The following is a 19,211-nucleotide window of genomic DNA, read 5'->3' on the forward strand; positions in this document are numbered from 1 at the left end:
TCTCCTAGCCTATCCTTGCATGGCAGCTTCCCAGTCCTTTGGTCATCTTGGTGGCCCTTCTCTGGACCCCTTCCACCAGCCTGTCCACATCCTTTTTGTATAGCGGGGACCAGAACTGTACACAGTACTCCAGGTGTGGCCTGACAAGCGCTGAGTAGAGCGGGAAAATGACTTCTTTATCTCTGCTGGTGATGGCCTTTTTGATGCAACCCAGCATCCTGTTGGCCTTCTTGGCCACAGCAGGACACTGTTCGCTCATGTTGAGCTTCCTGTCCACCAGTGAGTGGAGTGGTCTTCCCTAACACTTCCAAAGATGTCCCTGCAGGGGGGTTGGACTAGATAGCCTCTAATTGTCCCTTCCAGCCTAAACCATTCTATGATTCTATGATTCTAAATCCAAGAGGAAAGCAAGGAAGAGCATGCAGCCCCCAAGGCCCTGAAGGCAGTCCTCAGCTGCAGGGAACGTGGGGCTCAGACCACCCAGACCCGACAGCTTCTGGATCAGCAGTGCCTCGTGCCAGCCAGGCTTTGATGATTCACACTCTTCTGCCATTTGAATTTGGTTGGTCTCTACAGTGTATAAAACCTTATAGTGCATACATCCTTAAGGGTTATTTACTTTATGCTCTTACATTACTTAATTAGCTCAGGCCTAGAAGTTTCAATGGCCTTCCTGATAGCCCAGCTCTCACAATCCTTTACGAACCATGTATCAGGTTTAGATGTGGATACCCGATAGTACACCCAACTCATCAAGTCATCACAGCATCAACTCATCAACTTCAGTTATCTTCTAGTTTTCCACCAGACACAATGTGTATTAATGGCATATTAGCAGCGCAGAAGACAGACTTGACATGTAGGATGCTTTCTCAGTGTCAAACCTTTTTTTTTATTCAAGGAGCACACAGAGTGGCACAAGTATTATTAAGCAGCTGACACTGGCCCACAGCTGAAGCTCAAATGCTAGCTTGGGTGTGATATCCCTGCCCTTACGGGGCAAATTTCATCCTTCCTAGGCAGAAGCCTGAGCATGTCCCGCTCCCATGCATGCAGGGGCTGATGCTCCAGACAGCCAGCAGCACCCTGCACTGGACTCAGCCCGATGAACAGCAACGGTAAATGCATTCTGCAGTCTGGGAAGAAGATTATAAAAGGTTTTAGTCCTTAATTAATGGGATTTCTGCTATGCTGATAGCAGATTAGACAGCAGGATGGAAGAAAACATTTTCAGAAGCGTGTAAGGAGCTTAAATCCTAATGAAAACTTCACCCATAACTAACCAACTGATTCATATCTTGATGAACAGCTGGCAGTAAAATATTCAAAATCAGTAATTATTGGACTACATCTATTCAAGCACACAGACAAATGCTTGAAAAAATCTTAATGAGCAGCTTTATGACTACATACCTGTTAAACTGCTATTTTCATCCACGGATTTAGTGTTTTTCTATGACAAATAACTGTTATTAATGTTGCACAAGAAAAAACTGAGGACATATCTTGATGTTTTGGCAGCCTTCCCTCACCTCCTGTTGCTTGTTCCTGTCCCCGTGCCATCCCAACGGTTGTGCCAGGACAAGCATGTGTGCAGTCACATGGTTAATCAGCGAGAGGAAGTACCTGGATTAAAAATAACCAGGTCATTTGAGCTCAGAGCAGCTCCCCTGGCTGAGGATACACCGTAGATGGCTCTGCAGACGCTGGCAAACCTGGGCACAGCCCCTGAGGACATACAGCCACGGGATCGGACCGCTGGAAGAGCCGCTCACTTGTAAGTGGCGCGGCTGCTGGTGAAAGTTTGTCAAACTGGCAGCGATACCAAGTAACCTGTGATGGGATAGAGGAAAGGACTGAAACTGATTCTCCTGTTTGCCAGATCCATGCTTCGTACCTAGCGTGACACCTCTTTTATTACTAAATTGTGCACTAGTGAAAATTTTTTTTAAAAAGTCTTCATATATTTCAGAAAAGTTATCCAGGACAACTGAGAAGAAAACAATCTTTATCCCACAAGCATTTTCATAGATTTTTTTCTGTTCTGTATCAGGATAGAGCCAAGTATTTCCCAAATCTTTGATACAAGAACACATCTAAGAGAAATCATTCCTCTTCCAGCCAGCAGACGAGGAGTCAGCAGTTGCCCGGGAGGCAGGAGGTCAAGATTTTGCTGTCAAACCCAGAAACACCACCAAGGTCTCTGCGGCTGTTGGTGAAGGTTGTACCAAGGACTTGGCTGGTTCTCCTGAAGTGCCTGACATTTCTGACCCAGATTTCCTTCCTGGACCCGAGAAGCCTTCCCCCAAATGAGTTTCACAGCAGAACTGCTATGTTTGTGCAAGATAAAGTTTGAGTTTTTGTGAGTTATCATTTCTGAATTTAAAAAAAAACCTGACACATTTTCATCAGAAAAATTGCAACCATCTGTATTCTCCGGACTGGAGACTTCTGAAATACTAGACCAAGATCAACACTGGACATCAGCTTGGGTCAGCATTTGGCTTACATGCTGACAATATTGTATCATGGCAGGGGAAATACAGCTACTGCAAATGTGAAAGTTTATCTGCAATGAATGAAAAAAAAGATACAATTTCAAATCATTTACTTCCTTCGACCTTTGAACATGGAGAATAGAAAAATGGAAGATGGAAGTATCTGGCACTAAATACTCCACTTGCTTGTCTAGAGAGAGTCACATCATGGGTTGGCTGATCAGGGTCCAAGACCTGAGCCCTGGAACAGAAATGAAGCTCAGCAAAAGAAAAGTAAACCACTGGTGGTTACTCTTCTAAAAGAGAAAGGGATAGAACAGGCAGAAATGCAGTATCCAAGGCATCACTGCCTCCAACCACTAAAAAACTTCTTGAGGAAAAAAGGCCTTTCAGTTATTTTCCACCCACTAAAATAGTGAAAAGTTGCAATATTTCATCAAATGATCACACACCCAACACAAGAAAAAATGTCTGTATTTCAGCTGATTTCTATTCAAAATAATACCACGATGTTTTACAGAAACATCAGTCTGCATGCCCACTAGTAAATCCCCTTTTTTTCCAGTGGGTTGGGCTCTGCCTGAATGACATCTCCTATGACCCAGCATGGCCAGGAGCATCTGGCTTCCCTTTAGCCAGGGCAGCGTGAGAGCTGTGATGGAATTTCAGCTGCCACAACGGTGAAGCACTTCTATTCGGGCACTTGCCCTTCAGTCCTGCTGGGCTTTTTTTCTCCCTTTGTGGGAGGAATTCACCAGGCTGAAAAGTGTTCAGCAGTGTGCTGGGAAATCTCTTGAAGTGGTATTGGGAATTAATGTAATAATTAATAAGATTGAATAGGGTCAATAGGGAGCGTGGGGTTGTAGAGCAGTTTGTCTGCATAACTTGGGCTGGGGGGAACATTCGTGCACACCTTGGGCACAACTCTGCTCGGTGCTTAACTTCTGTCTAGTTTTTATATCTGCACAGTGCCAGCAGTCTGGTCCCCGCCAGTGCCGACCTACTATTTCAAGACAGGACAAACTCAAAACTTTGAACTTGAATCTGAAGCATTTCGGAGATCTATGCACACGGATGCATGTTTTTTGGACTGTGAGAGCAAACTAAACTGTTTATTTCAACACAACCACAGTTGCGCTGTTAATGGTCCAAGGTAAGCATGGTCATACTAACATATGGCATCTCTAGCTCACCGCACTTTTGCACCCAAATGATCTATACCAGCATAAGCATCTTCACACTGGAGTGACTGCAACCACATGTGATGAGGAAGTCGCAGCCTTCACGAGTTAAATCTTAAAAATACTTCGAAGTACGGAGCTGGTCCATCATACAGCGGCTCTGTGGTAGGGTCGGGAGTGGAGCAGAAATTGCCTGCCCTAACTTTGAAGGCTGCTCTCTGAAGTTTCTCAGAAGGTCTAGGAGTAGGACCCCTGGGTGAAGTGGTTATATTCACTGAAACAGCACAGCGTGAAATGAATTTGGAAACACATTCTGCCCCAGATCAAAAGCTGGAATTCACTGAGGTATTGCTATGTTTAAGATTAAAGCTTTTAGGGTTGGATTTTTTTTTTTTTAAGACTGCCTGAAAGCCATATTGTACCACTCTTTTTCTGGTCTTGAAAGGTCTAATGATTAGATGGTGAGCCACAGCGCTGCAGAGCTAAAGCCAGGTGCTCCGATTCATTTTTAAATGTGTGGGAAATTAGTTGTCATGGAGAGGGCAAATGCTATGTCACTACTCAAAAACAAAGGCAAAAATATCAGCTGCCCACAAGGCTTCATGCTACGTAGGGGCCAAGCGATGGGTTTTGTGCTGAAAAAGGCTTGCTGCAAACAACCCCAAATGCTTCTGTTTTCTTATCACTGACAGCACCAAGGCTGCTATGTGGCAGCTCCCTCTTTGCAGCTCAAGCCCATAAAAGCCACTTACTTCAGAAACTGAAGGGCGAAGCCAATTCACAGATAACGAATAGTTTTATCACTGCCTGCACTCTCCAGCAGTGAGGAGGGGGGTGTTTCACTCAGGGATGAATACAAGCAGGAGGGATGCTAGCATGGCTTAGCCTTATAATTTGCTCATTATAGATCATACTTCTGTAGATGGGAACAAAGACACAAAATGGTAGCTCCTAGGGTACCAGAAAACTTTTGTTAAGGCAGTGGGGGTTTAATCAAGGGCTGAATGAGGCTTTACCTAGTGCAGAGCATGCAGAGTCCACTGCAGCTCAGACCATCTCTGGCTTCTCAGTATCTTTTTGGAGCAAAGTCTTCGCTTACTGCATCTTTCAATATCTCTGTGCTCTAGACAGTAGCTAGCAGCCACAGCACAGGGAGGGCTGTGGGCTGGCTTGGATGGCCAGACTGAGGGGGTTATGCAGTTTGTACGGTCCCAGACTGTTGTCCTCAGGGACTCAAACTGCGGTTCTCAAGCAGCCTTTGGGACCACAGTCCCTAACCCACGCAACTGAAAGCTGGCCTGGCAGTCTCTGAGCTGAGTAAACCAGGATCAGTGAACATCTCCCAACCCTTTGGAAACAGTCCCTGGAACAGGGAACTTCCTAGTCTGATAAAAGCAGAGTGCTCAAAGGGGACACAGGGGAAATACAGACACACAGGGATCATCACTGCAGGCTGCAAGAGCAGGCACAGCTAATCGGCTTCTCCTTTATGATTAGCATGTTAACAGCCATGCTAGGAAGTCCTAACAGTCAGGGAACTTCATAAGCTTATTCCGTACAGATTTTTCCTGTAATGTGTTTTCCATAGATATTTGCACCTGTCCAATTTTATAGCCAGGATGTACTTTGACTATCTGCTAGCAACAGTACCTCCCATAAGAGGTCAGTGCCAGAAGCTAAACTAATCCCTACTGAGACTGCATGCAGGGGCTGGGGAGCAGAGAGCAACAGTAGAAAACATCAATTTTCTACACTGTGAAAGATTTTTCTACAAAGGTCAGATCCTACTGTGGCCTCCTTGGCTCCGGCTGACTTGATAACCCTCTTCACAGTGCTCCTTCTCAGCTACTCATGCTTCTGTTGCCGGCATGGAAGAACTGCCACAGACGCTGTCCTGCACTGCATCCCACCCTGGGAAAGCTGTACTGAAAATATTATTTGCATAAAAAGAGGCACACTGGAGGGGTAATTCTTTATTTCTCATTTTACATATCTTGTAGCTTCTTATTACCTTTAATTTGTATGTGTGTATGCTTTTGAGCTTGGGAAAAACCCAAACCCAGGATGCTTTGGGTATGTGGAAGACATCGTTCAGCATGTCTTCTGTGAAACCTGGAAAGACTCCCCACTGTGCCTTCTCAGCAGTTATTGCTGGGCAAACCACTTTTTGACTGTGATTTACAAACTCTTCTCATAGTGCCTTTGCCTCTTTCTGGGTTCAAAGTCACTAGTTGAAAAAATTGCACACTCTTGGCCATCCCCTTTGTTACAAAGTGATATAATAAAGGATTTCTAATCCTTTCATATCATTGTTCCTTCCTCTCCCACAGAGCCTGGGAATGACGAAAATCCTCCAAGACAAAGATAATTAAGCAACTCAACTTCACATTTGTTTCAGTTCCTGGGGAACCATCTTTAATGAGGTCCACTAATTCAATTACAACATAAGTTGTCCCTACTATTAATGAGGTTTTACCAGTAACTGTTTTGTTTTGTGCAAGTAACTTCCTTTCACTGGATTAGAGGGACATATTTCCATTATTCTTCTCATTTTCACCTTGTCTTACACAGTGACTTTTGATTTACACCAACATAAGAGTAAGCAGAACTGGAATGTTACAAAGGCCCTGTGCCAGAATACTTACTGACCAGGGACCCGATCCTGCATAGTTTATGTCACAGAAGTAAATGCTTTCATGATGACGACATCCCTGATGGGCATGTGGTGGGCAAGATGTGACAGGGCAAGAAGGCAAGGCCAGAAGAAGCAAAACCATGCTGTTCCCACATGTTACACGAGGTTTACCTCAATAAATAAAACTCATAAGACAAATGTCTTCAGGGTTTTATTCATTAATCCTCAGGAAGAACCTCAGTGCTAAGCTCCTCAAGCCCTGTACTGTGATTTCAGACTGCAGGGGTACAGTTCTATACCAAATTCAGCAAAGAACTCATTACTATTTCTCACAGTTTGCCAGCCTCCAGGGCAGCAATTTTTCCTCCATATATATATATATATATATATATATATATATATATATATATATATATAAAAAGAAATCCATATGCTAGAAATTATATGTGTTTTGTGTGCAAACAAGATTCTGGTGCATTGAGAAAAACAGATTTTTAAAACTGAGCTAGACAAACTTCCCCAAAGAGCAGCTGGTTTGGCAGGCTGGTTTTGTGAAGGATCTATGAACTTTGTGGATGGTTAAAAATAGCATCATTGCTCTATTGATAGGAAAGGTGGAGATAGGCAGTTAACGCCAAGTAAGAGGAGACAAGATACAGCTGTTCTTTTAAGAAATTGAAATTTTGGGACAAATTCAATGCCTTGTTCCCACAAAAGTGATATTAAGATCCTCACAGAGTTCTAGCCAAGCTTAATGGGGATACTTCTTTGGCTTTAGTGAGAAATAGATTAGGCTGACACTTCTTTTGATTTTGACTAGATTCACAAGTGTCTTTACGTGCATGAAGTGTCTAAATACAAGCTTCAGGGTCTTTCAGTAAAGGAGAAGAGTCAAATCACTGCATGGGGAATAGGACTGCCATGTAAAGACTTGGTGTAATGGAGAAAAAAACCTGAGAAATCCTGAGAAATTATTAGGAGCAATAGAGCAGCACAGAGTCCCAAACAGGGTGGAACACATGGTGCATGCATACACACATACAGCAGAGCAAACGACTGTTCCTGCCCAGATGAGTTTAAAAACACAAAGCACTCACTGGTTGTCTCTTCATGTGTAGCAAAATACTTGGTAGAGAAGGGAGGCCTGATGAAGTAAGCAGTAATGAGGGCATTGGGTTTTGTGCTACAACCAAGTGCACGAGCAGATTCCTGAGGCAAACCCCAAATTCTCAGCCCTCTATCAAAACTATCCCACGAGATCTTGGCACACAGATCCCGGTGGATTAGCCCTCCTGACTCCCAAGAACATGAAGACACCCTGGTGTCTCCTCCTCTACATGATTCCCAGCCTCCCTGTGTAATCCCACATCTGTTTTTCACCTACCACTGTCACACCTTTTCATGACAATTAGTGAGTGAAATGAGGTAGTCCAGGACAGAAATGAGAAGGTCGTAGTCCACCTGGCTACCCAACTCAGCTGTGGGCGATGCTATTCTTTTGCCTCATGGGGAGAAGGAGCAAGGTAAAATCAGCTTCTGCAGAAGGCTTGCCAAGCACAAAACCCAGTATTTCTGTCAGAGTATGGCAGCTTCCGTGATGCTGCAGACACACATTTCTCCCAGTGTGATGTTTCTCCTAGGCAGGAAGAATTCAGCATAAATTACAACGCTTGCATTCCTAAGCCTATGAAAACCAGCCCTCATCTTCAATTCCGACAAGCAAATATGTCTGAGAAGAAAGATCAAGGCAATTTTAAGGTTTAAATGTGATCCAAAATGTTAAGAGAATACAGTTTTAAAAGCCAATTTTACAATGTCTGGAAACTTTTCCCATTGTACAGGCAGCTGCTCACAGGAATCATGGTTGCATATAATTTGGGTTTGGTGCTATAGAGAGCACTAAATTCCATTTGAGGTTCCAACAAATTACATAAAATGAGGCTCGTGTACTTAATTACTTGCACGCAAACTGTATCGTGCTGTAGGTTTGGAGGATGGGAGTCTCTCCGCAATTTGTATCTCATTTGCTCTTGCCGCTCCAGCAAATGAGGCTGCTCCAAATGTAGGTTGGAGCTGGATGGCTGCTGATGGCTATATTTGGTTGAACACCACTGAAAAGCACTGCCTAAGCCATAGAACTAGCTGTTTCACATGAAGATTGCTTGGATGGAAGCGTCATCTGAATGAAACCAAGAGTAGTTTTCTACTGACTTCACCAGAAGTGATTTCTCCACTGTATCATTCATATGTCCTTGCATGCTTCTTCTGCCAAAGCTCTGTAGAAAGGAACCATCAGAAGCAGCTTCTTGAGCAGTACCAGATACTGTCTGCTCATTCCCATCTAATCCAGGACAAGCAGGCTTGGCTTCTGAACCATAAATTTGGTAGCTGTTTAATGAGATGCAACATATGCATGCTTCAGAACACCACGGGCCATTTCAGATGCTTACAAAACATTCAGATACCCCCTCAGATAAAAGATTCTAGAGAAAGGCAATGCTTTCCTTTAAAAATTAGGAATATGAGAAATAAAGAAGGCTTTAAATAAGAAATCTGTCATCTCAGTAAAACAAATGCACTAGAAAAAACACCACTAAATTCTTCTCTGATTATACAACCACCACTGAAGAGAACCAACCATGCAGGTGAACACAGAGCATCCTGCAGGAAATCTGTGTGAGCCTCCATTTCCCGTTTGAGGAATTCACACTGCTTTTGTTTTTCTCTCACTGCTTCTCCAGTCCATCCGCACTGCAAGGTTGTTGATGGACTTCAACCCAGGCAGCTTATGCTGTGGCTCAGCAGAGAAGCTGTAGCTATTGTGATGTGTACGGGGCCATGGTACAGTCACCCACTGCTGTGCGCATCCGCATTGCAACACACCAGCTGAGAGACGTACAGCACTCTCAAGGGTGTTGGGCTTCCCTTTGGAAGGCAAAAGGAGATCTTCGTGCTGTCCTCATCTGGCAGCTCACCTGAGAGTTGAGCTGTGCTTTGCACCGTGATGATATTTTTCTTTCTGCTTCTCAGCCTTCCACAGACTCAGCCCTCCGATGGTCTTTTATTTTGCCTCTCAAGGCATTAAGCATCTTGCTTCCCTCTCTTGACTCCAGCATTTCTACAACTGTGTTTCACAAAACCCCTTTTAACACTGACAGGTACCTAAAGCTTCATGTATGCACACACACACACATATACACATATACATCTGTAGCACAAGTGCATGTCCTTTTCCAACCCAGCCTCCAGCCAGCCCTAAGACAACCTCTGTGCTGACCTCAGATGCTGCTGTTTCGCCAAGCACATGTTTTGCTTAAATGTTGAGATCAGTCATCCAACTGTCCAAACTACTTTTGGAATCACCGGGAGAATAGCTAGCCTACCACGACTACCCTCTGACCCGGCCCCTTGTCCTCCTCCTCGTCTAAATATTTTACTTCAAACTTTTTCTTCCTTTTTAACGCGGAGAGGAAAAAGGAAGATGCATGAAGTGTTCACATACGTGTGATCTGACCTTTCGTGTCTACAGCTCTCATCACCTTTGCGTGCGTTCTCCCTGCTATCTTGGTCTACTGTCAACTTGATTTGAGCTGCCTCTAAATTATACGCTGTTGAATGCACAGCTCTCAGCACGCTTGGCCCCGATACCGGAGCATCTGGACTGCAATTTGCACAATAACACAAATACAAAATGATACATCCTTTCTATCAAACTTCCCCCCCAGGACCTCTAAATATTCTTCCAATGATATAGTCCTTTTATTTTCCACTTTCTTTGCTCCTCAAACCTTCAGCTCTATTTTTTCCATATGGTGCGAGTAGAACTACATCCAAATATCCCAGGTGACAAAATACCACTAATTTCATACAAGTGCTTTAATTTTTATCACTTTCTCAAGACTGAGTTTAACTACTTCCAGTTTCAAAAGCACCCGCCGCACTAGAAAGATATTTACACTGGACTATAAATCAAATATCTAATAAAGTTCCTGAGATTTTTTCAAAAAAAGTTCAAAAATGAAAACTCCCATCCTCCTCTTCCAACTGTTTTTAATCAAGGACAGTATGAAACAAATTATCCAAGTTCAGAATGGAAAAAAAAAAAAAAGTACAATTACTCTGAGATTAAATTTAAAGATTAAAACTCTTTTGATTCCCTGAGCTGTTTGACAAACATTTCTATGGAACAGGAACTGCAGCAAGAGGTTATAAAATATTTATGTCAGTTTGCTGCAAGTGTGACCACATGTTGGTCAAGACAGCTGAACTGTTCATTATTAGTAGGAAGCTGTAAATCCTGCTTCTGGCAAACCTTGAAGTAAGTTTAGAAAAAAACCAGCTCTGTTCTTGATTCAATTAGATGCTATAACTTAAAATGCAAATAATATTGTTTTTGGCATGGCTGCTGCCTGTCCACCTCGGCACAATTACTCCAGCCTCTCCTAGCTTAGATGAGTATTGTCCGAGGCCAACGCAGCAGCTTCCTTCCTCCAACAGAACATCTATTCTTCTGTAACCAAAACAATTTGGCTTAATGATGCAAAGATGAAGCATGACTGCAGTAAGGGTAACAAACACAGTCCAGACTCCTTGGAAACACAAGCATTATCCCAAAATAATTTGCTACATGGATGATCAAGAGAAGGCAATGGCTAAAGCATTGATTTCACTCCTGCACCTCTGTTTGTTAAGAGACACCAGCTGGTGCATCAAACCTTCAAATCCACCATTCAAAGTTGAGTTTCAACTTGATTATACCTTTCAACCTAATAATAGAAGAGCATGGTGTAGTGTGGGAGCACTGGAGGCAGAGCCAGGCAATGTCATAGAATCATAGAACCATTAGGGTTGGAAAAGACCTCTAGGATCATCCAGTCCAACCATGTGTCCTAAAGTCTGCAAAGACTGGGGAGGTTAAAGTGATTTTCACTTATGACCTGCATGCAGGACAACAGGATAGCCACTGATTTTGTTTGCATCAAAACCAGCAGATGACGCTGGGCACATCTTTAGGAACAGACCCCTCAAACTGAGGTTTCAGTCCAGGGTTTTGATCCTCCTCTGCCTGGCACCACAGTCATGCAGCAACACCAGAGTAAAGGAAATGTAAAATGATTTTGAACTTGCTCAGTGTTTGAAATAACTGAAGCCCTGGCTATTCAGAGCTGAAAAGCTAGACGGAGACCTTATTGTGACCCTTCAAAATATAAAGGGTGCTTCTAAGAAAGATGGGAACAATCTTTTTAGTAAGGCCTGTTGTAATAGGACAAGGATTAACAGTTTTAAATTGAAAGAAGGTAGGTTTAGATTGAATATACAGAAGCCATTTTTCAGGTTGAGGGTGGTGAGACACTGGAAGAGATTGCCAGAGAATCTGTGGATGCCCTGTCATTGTTTGGTTTATTAAAGTAAGAAAACTCATGGGTTGAGATAAGAACAGTCTAATAATTAAAATAAAACATAAAATACTACTACTACTACTAATAATAATAACAACAACAACAATAATATAATGAAAAGGATAATAACGAGAGAGAGGGAGAGAGGTGAAACCTCGGTGGGGGGAAAAACAAAACAACAAGTGATACAACCACTCACCACCCACCGACCAACGCTGCTGATCCCCGAGCCCCAATCGTTGCGTCCCCCGGCCAACTCCCTCCAAGATAATATACTGGGCATGGCGTCACATGGTATGGAATATCCCTTTGGCCAGTTTGGGTCAGCTGTCCTGGCTGCGCCCCCTCCCCTCCCGGCCTCTTGTGCACTCAGCAGAGCATGGGAGGCTGGAAAAGTCCTTGACTAGTATAGGCACTGCTTAGGAACAAATAAAACATCAGTTCGTTATCAACACTATTCTCATACTAAGTCCAAAACACAGCACTGTACCAGCTACGGTGAAGAAAATTAACTCTGTCCCAGCTAAAACCATGACAGAAGTGTTCAAGGTCAGGTTGGATGAGGCTCTGAGCAACCTGATCTAGTGGAAGATGGCCCTGCCCATGGCTGGGGTTTAGACTAGAAGATCCTTTGGGTCCTTTCCAACCCAAACCATTCCATGAGTCTATATTCTGGGGAAAACAAGGCTACACTTTGGCATCAGTATGATTTTGTCAGTTCTTAATGGCTATATGATGTTTTATCAGACATAACTGCTTTCCTCCTGGGGCTGAAACTCGGATATAATAAGTTAGCACAACATCCATAAAATCTGAGTGAGGGAGCACTCACTCCTGAAGTAGTTGGGCCACCATTATGTTTGGTATTGAACTAAACCTAAAAAGTCACATTCTGCTTTATTATCCTTTACAATGAAAGCATAGTTGTCAGACTGCATGTCCATATGGCATGTCTTCTGTGTGTTTAAAAATGCTTTGTCTTCTCTTCCATCAGTACATAGAAGTGCTGACTTTGCCAGGCCAGTTGTTAACCAACATCATCTACTTTCTGGCTGTGTCTCTGCCTTGCTGCCCCACGACAGCATCCTTTCCCAACCCAGCAGAAGAGGTCAGCAGTTTTGACTGAGAGATCTATTACTGATGTTGATGAACTAAAGGATGCTCTCATGGGGAAGGCGTGAAGCTGAATGGCACCCCAGGGAGTTATTCAACAGTTATTTAAGGATGCGCATACAACTGCATCAACAGCCCCTTCAATAAAAACCATGCTCTGGACAAAGGTCCGGGATCCTGAAGATGGGATCCCAGTCACCATACCTGTCTAAACAAACTGACAGCTTTTTATGTTGGTCAAAAGAACCTAACAGCAATTTAAGAGCAGAGTGTTTTGCTATGGCCAGTTGCACCGGAGGCGAGTTGTACCAGAGCATAGGGTCTCCTGAAGTTGTTAATGCCACCATGTTTTACAACTTGAGTTACTCTATGATTCTATGATATTATAGACTTATGATTTTTTAAATAAATATAACTTCTGTAACAAAATAAATGTTGCATTATTAAGCTACATTTCTTGGAAGGAAAACTGATGCTTTTTAATTTACATAGAATCAACAGAGCCGAAGTCCAGTATCAGGTACCGTATGCAACAGATGCCAACGAAGTACACTCTTCCAAATATAAATCCTTTAATTTCTGCTACTCTGAAATATCTCATCTTAACATCTATGGATTTGAGTTTAGCTAGCAGGCACAGTATTTTTTCTCCATTTAGGCTAGCCACAAAGTTGGAAAACCAACTCATATTTGATAAAGGAGAACTTGTTTTCCTTCTCCATTCTTTTACCAAAGCAGAACCAAGAATCAAACCTACTTAATCAAAATTAAAATGAGATTTTCATTTACTTAATGAAAGCAGAGCCATGATTTCCAGGGGTATTTAGGTACTTGTAGATGCAGAAAGATATCTACTGGGACTATCAAAGATATATTAACAGGATAGGTCTCTAATGTGCATTGTGTTCAGATCCCAGAGTTTTAATGTATCATTGCCTAAATGCCTCCACAACTCTGATCAGAAAAATGACAAGAAACTACATATTTTTAGTGGATGTTAGTATTTTATTTATTTTAGAAATTTGATTTTGTAAATAAAATAAAATTATCCTAAGGGGACATGGCTACACACAAAAAAAGAAAAGCAAATATTTAAAATTGCTTTCAGAGGGAGATCCAATTTCTAGCCAAACAGTTCTAACATAAAATCAGAGTAAAAGCAACTGGAAAAGGAAAAAAGAGGAACACATGCGAATGGGTCTAGGCAAGCTACCTGACTGCTTGAGTAAAAACAAAGCTGTGGGGCTGCCTTCTGATAACAAGAACTTGCTTACAGACAAACACATGCATAAAGATTGTCAGCCAAGGAGAAAGAACCTTTAGGAAAACAAAGGAAAAATACAAAATCAGGTTCCCTGCTTGTTATAGGTCAGCCCGTCTCACCTCTGTGAGCCAGTGCTTCCCTCCAGATCATTTACTCCAGCTGGAAGCTGTTTCTGTACCACAGTGTTGTAACCAGTGAGTTGCTTCCACTACAGGGTTTTGCTTCGTTCAGAGGGCTACGTGAGTTTTCTAGATGTACAGTTTGTTGGACAACCAAGTTCCTCACCTTCTAATTTTGAGACCTCCTCTGCAATTTCCAAGGCTCAAAGCATCCCAGCATATGAAGAGGAAATGCATGGACTTGCCATTTATTGTTTTGTTAATAAGAGAGTCCAGAATCACTGATTAGGAGGTTAGTATCCCTAGCAGAAGTGCTTAAGATATAATGGCATTTTGGAAAATCCTCTACCAGCTGATTTCTTCTATTTAACCATGAACCAAAAAAAAAAGAAAAAACCCCCAAAATTTAAAAATAAATATGTAACACACCTTTCACACGGAGCCATGTAAATGTATTTTTTCTGCTGATTTTTTCTTTTTTTTTTGGTTTAGAGGAAGAGGAAATAATGAAGCGTGGGTATTAAACTGTACCATGGAGACAGACACACTCTGTTAGCGTGTTTTGTCAGTGACCATTTGATTACTTGGAGCTTTCTTTAGCGCCTGGAGCAGAGCCAGGTGGTGCCTACTGATGGCACCGAAAGCAGAGAAATGCAGTGGAGGTCAGTCACCAGAAGCGACCTTTCTGCTTCCGCTTTGCCAAGTTGCTTGATGAGGTGACTGATGGAAACAGCTTCTTTTCATGAGTTACAATGTGATTCTTTCAGGCTCTGTCTCTTCTCAGACACACTGCCAGTACCGTATACAAGCCAGTGCTGAGCTCTGCACTGAAGTCACCACAGAAATGACATGGCGAGCATTTCGTTGTCCTGAAATAAATTTTAGCTCAGTTATTATGGTGCCTCTGATTTAATAATTGGCTTTTGGGAGACACTCAAATGCTTCACATGGAATCTTTTCTTAGGGTCAAATCCTGTCCTTATTGTAGCCTATGGGAATTTTGCCATCGGACTTTAATGAGACAACAATTTGGCCATTAATCCATGAAAATTTGCTACTGTAGTTCACATTGCACTCCCATTTAGGACCCTGTTGTTCATTTCACTCTGAACTGGCTTGTTTTCACTTTCAAGAGACTTGCACAGACTAGAGGGTAATTCAGACGACAAATTCAGCAACAGCAGGCTTTAGCTGCATTAACTGTATGTCTGCTGGGTGGACACTGCCAAACCCAGCTGCAGAATCCTCCCCAACCTGCTAACAGTCACTATGCCAATGAAACCACTGAAGAAGTGTCTCCCCCCTCATTTCAACAAGAAGACAACAAAAGCCCAATAAACAAGGAGTTTCTATGGTGCACAGCCTGGGACTGTTAATGCCTTTCACTTCCAAGAGCAGGAGATGATTCTTTAGGTCAGGGAACACCAAGGGTCAAACTCTGCACAAGACGTACCTCGGGGCTGACATTAACGGGAGCGTAACTTAGGGCAGGCCTTCCAAATTGCCACTTGCACATCCTGGCTGACTTCTATAGGCTTCTATCTGTCATAGCATATTGCATTTTTGTAGTCTCGTTTGAGCTGTAGGTCACTGAAAATCTTCCAGTGAGATGCAAATTTAGAGACGTCCGTACATTGGTTGCTGTTACTTGCGTTCCTAACCACCCTTCACTGACATGCTTAGAAACAATTCACAGACTCCTGGGTTTCACAGGGTAAACGTCAGTGGTACAGAAAATACAGCAGATTTCAGAGGCGACCAAGGTCAGAGTAACTCCCACTAATCTTAAGAGTCTGTTAGCTGACTTTTCCTACCTTGGCAATTGCTCGTCGCTCTCTTTCACAGCTAATTCTAAGTTATACTCCTGGATTTCATTCCTACAACATTTTGCAGCACCTGGAGAAATACATTTATAAATACAATGACAGATTTCTCTGTGTGGAAGAGGGTTAAATAAGATAATATCCAGGTTTCTCTGTCTCTGGTTAATAAAACATGAACTTTCTCTCTTGTTGCTTCTTATCGACCCTGTTTAAGTGATCTGGCACGCTCTGAAAATGCACAACAAGGGCTCTATTATGTACACGCACTAGGTACAGCAGGTTTCACTGGACTGTAACTGATTTGTTTCAGATGAAGGGATGCTGTTAACCACCACTGTGAATATAATTGCTTAGTTGATTTCCACATTCTTGTCATTGTTGGCCTGGCTACTGCAAGAACAAGCTGGTGAGGAATTCCCTAATGCTGGTTAGAAAAAGAAAAAAAAAAAGGAAGCCTTCAGGTCAAACTAGGAGTTCATCGAGACATGCCCACACCAGAAGCAATACCAATACCCCTTTTCACCACTTCACTCCTTGTCTTTTTCTCCTTCTTTAGTCCAGAACCAACTCCAGGAGAAGAAACCCTCCCGGAGAAGAGGCAAAGGGACCTTCACAGATGGTCAAAATACCGAGGTGCCACCTCCGAGCAAGCTCTGGGGTGCACAATATCTGATTCCTTTTGTCACGCGTGGGGGGGGGGGCTCAGAGGCTTTAGCAGACTTTCAGTACAGGCTGTCACTCGCAGCCCATCTGTGCACAAAGCACAGCTCTGCTCCTGATGCTTTGCCTCTGCAGCATGTCCTGTGCTATTAAGTTTGCGGGAAAGCCCCCAAATTCCAGCTGAGATCAGAGCTGGCTGCTCCCACCACAGTGGAAAGAAAAGCCACAGTTAATTCACCACACGGGGGCTTGCCAGTTCTGGATTCAGTTTCCTCCCCTCACAGGCTCAGAGCAGAGTGTTCCCACCTTGGAGTCTGGTGGCACCTGCAGCCTCCAACAAAGATTGATGCCCACCCGTGACAGACACTATATATACACGGGGTATGAATATTCTGTTGAGGTTCTTGAGCAGCATAGCACTAAGAATGGAAATGCCACTGGAGAAGTCTGGTAGTCCATGGGAACGGGGTATCCAGGTGACCTCGGTGTGTCTCTACTGCCATTTCACACATGTTTCTAATCCAGATTCTTTGGGATTTTTTACTTGAGTGAGGGAAAAGGTTTTCCTTATTGTGTTCATCACTGCAGGTTTGGGTCTTCTTTCTGGTAATTTTTTCTCTCTTATGGAAAATTGCCCTGCACATCCTTCCTCCTCTGACTTCAGTTTTTTCCAGACAGAAATGAAGGCCTCCTGATTTTACAAAGGCTTTTGGACATGATTTTTTTCTTTATTTGACATGTAATGCCAAGTGTACACATAAGTCTTTAGATGCTGGTAGTCCTAGGCTTTCCTTCTTAGCTTTTAAATCATCTCCTTTGTCTTTATTACCTAAATCTAGGGTACACTGTGTTATTAACTTCTCAGAAGAACTCTCCTTTGAAAACAAGGAGGAAACACCATCACTTGTAACATTTGCACTTTTTACTTGTTTTAAGTAATTAATCAACATAAATTCTCCTTCTGAAAAAAAATCAGTGGTGAGACATAGCCCTTTATAGAAACAGCCTGGCAGCATTTAGTATAGACAACTACACTTAAGAGAATCACTTAACAGCAACGCAGACAAATAAGCTCGAGGCACTCCAGGTACTAGGAGAGGACTGTGAGTTGCAGACAGGCTGAAAGAATGGGAGCATATTTCTTTTCAATAAATGCTAAAGTTTTGCTCTGGGCTATGAACAAACCCTCAAAAAGAATCATATTAGAATAGCTCTTGTCACACACCACAGCCTTAGGGACCAAAGCACACTGTAAAAAAAAGAAAAAGGAGATCAAAACAAAGCAATGGAAAAAAGATAGGCTCTATCCCAGAGAGACAACTGGTGAAGAGAGGCAGGAGACAACAGAAAAGCAGTACTGATTAGCACGACAAGCTTCATCCCCAGCGCAAGCCTCACAGCACTCTCAGCATGCCCGTAGCCAAGTCGGTAAGTCAGCCCAAAAATATTTGTTATGTTAAAGTAATCCTTCCATGCAAGTCATTTTGCTCTAGGATGACATTCGTCTCAGAGGTAAAACACAGAGGATCTTTGGCTGAATTCGTATTGTGAGTGACACAGAGGAAAACCCCCTCACCATAGGACACCGGTTTATTGCCTATGGCTCCATTGAAATGTCTGCATAGAAAATCAGGCTGCTCCCAACGAGCTGCGTGACACCCAGCTGAGCACGCCATGCAAATCAGGAGCTCACAGTGCCAGCATTGGCAATAACCGGGCCTGGTGGGGAAAGATCCGGCTACGCAGGAAAATCATGCTATAGCACAACAGACAGCCAAGGAATGCTTCCTCAGAGGGACTATATATCTATTGAACAGTCACTATGGATCTATAAAGTAGAGCAGAAAAGAGAGCACGTTGTTCTTTGTGAGAGTGAGAAACACCAAGCAAGAGATGCTCCAAATTTCTGCCTTGCTTCACGTTATTGGGACGCATTACCAGCCATAGGAGGTATGTAATCAGCATAAATTACTTGATCATTAGCTACCTAATATGCAACAGTTGCCCTCAGAATTAATTGGGGGAACCAGGAACGGCAGAATGAAAGTAGACAATGACACCACATGAGATTTTTTCCTATGCCACTCAGTAGCAGCAGTAGACCGGCCTCAACTGCTTCTCCCAAAATTTTAACCAAAATTTTCCTGGGAACATGCGAAAGGAAAAAGGCTAGGAAAGCATAACGGTGTGATACCGTAATGGCGTGATGCCAATGATTCTCCCTACTAAGAACCCCAAAAGTAGCATTACACAGTTGGTGTAAACTGAGGAAAACCCTAAGGGGGAAGCTGCGGGGCTAAAGAGCTTGTGTTTCTTTGGTGGAGACGTGAGCATGTGCCCGGAAAGTAATTCATATTTACCTGGAACAGGCATATTTCCACAGAATGTTGCTATATATGGTTTTGCTGACCAGACTTAGCTAGTTATAGTGCTACATATGTTATAGATCATGTATAGTAGCGAGCAACAAAAATAAAGACAAATACGAAAAAACAACATTCTAAACAAATGTTAAAAGG

At 42.9% G+C, this 19,211-nt stretch overlaps 1 protein-coding gene across 2 annotated transcripts in view; it reads right to left on the reverse strand.

The window, feature by feature from the left end:
- ME3 (malic enzyme 3) overlaps window positions 1-19,211 on the reverse strand; it is a 131,432-nt gene that overhangs the window by 63,754 nt on the left and 48,467 nt on the right. The gene's annotated exons all lie outside the window — the stretch shown is intronic.

The sequence above is a fragment of the Phalacrocorax aristotelis genome, chromosome 1, assembly GCF_949628215.1.
Source record: "Phalacrocorax aristotelis chromosome 1, bGulAri2.1, whole genome shotgun sequence".
Lineage (NCBI taxonomy): Eukaryota > Metazoa > Chordata > Aves > Suliformes > Phalacrocoracidae > Phalacrocorax > Phalacrocorax aristotelis.